We start from the raw sequence: 343 nt of genomic DNA, 5'->3' as shown, positions 1-343 counted from the left end.
CGACCCCGCCCCCAACGCAAACGCGCTCCGACGTCGCTAAGCCCCGCCCCGGCGTAACGACGCATGAAGCGCTTCCAAACCTCCCCCTCGCGCAAAGCGTGACCAACCTGTCCACCTGATTCGCTCCTGGTGGTTCAGGCCGCTTTCGGGACGTCTAGGCCCTACCGGTCCTGGCCGCGAACCCTGCCGTTGTTTAGCCTGGTTCTCTGCAGTTTTAAATGACCACGCCCCTTCGCTCTAACCTGGACAGCCGGCCGGGAAACCCCGCCCTCAGTGCGTCACGCCATTTAGCCCCGCCCCTCCGTGCGTCCTCTAGCCTGGGCCCCGCCTCTTTATTAGCCAC

This window comes from Castor canadensis, chromosome 5 (assembly GCF_047511655.1).
Source record: "Castor canadensis chromosome 5, mCasCan1.hap1v2, whole genome shotgun sequence".
Lineage (NCBI taxonomy): Eukaryota > Metazoa > Chordata > Mammalia > Rodentia > Castoridae > Castor > Castor canadensis.
Note: the sequence above shows the minus strand (reverse complement) of the source record.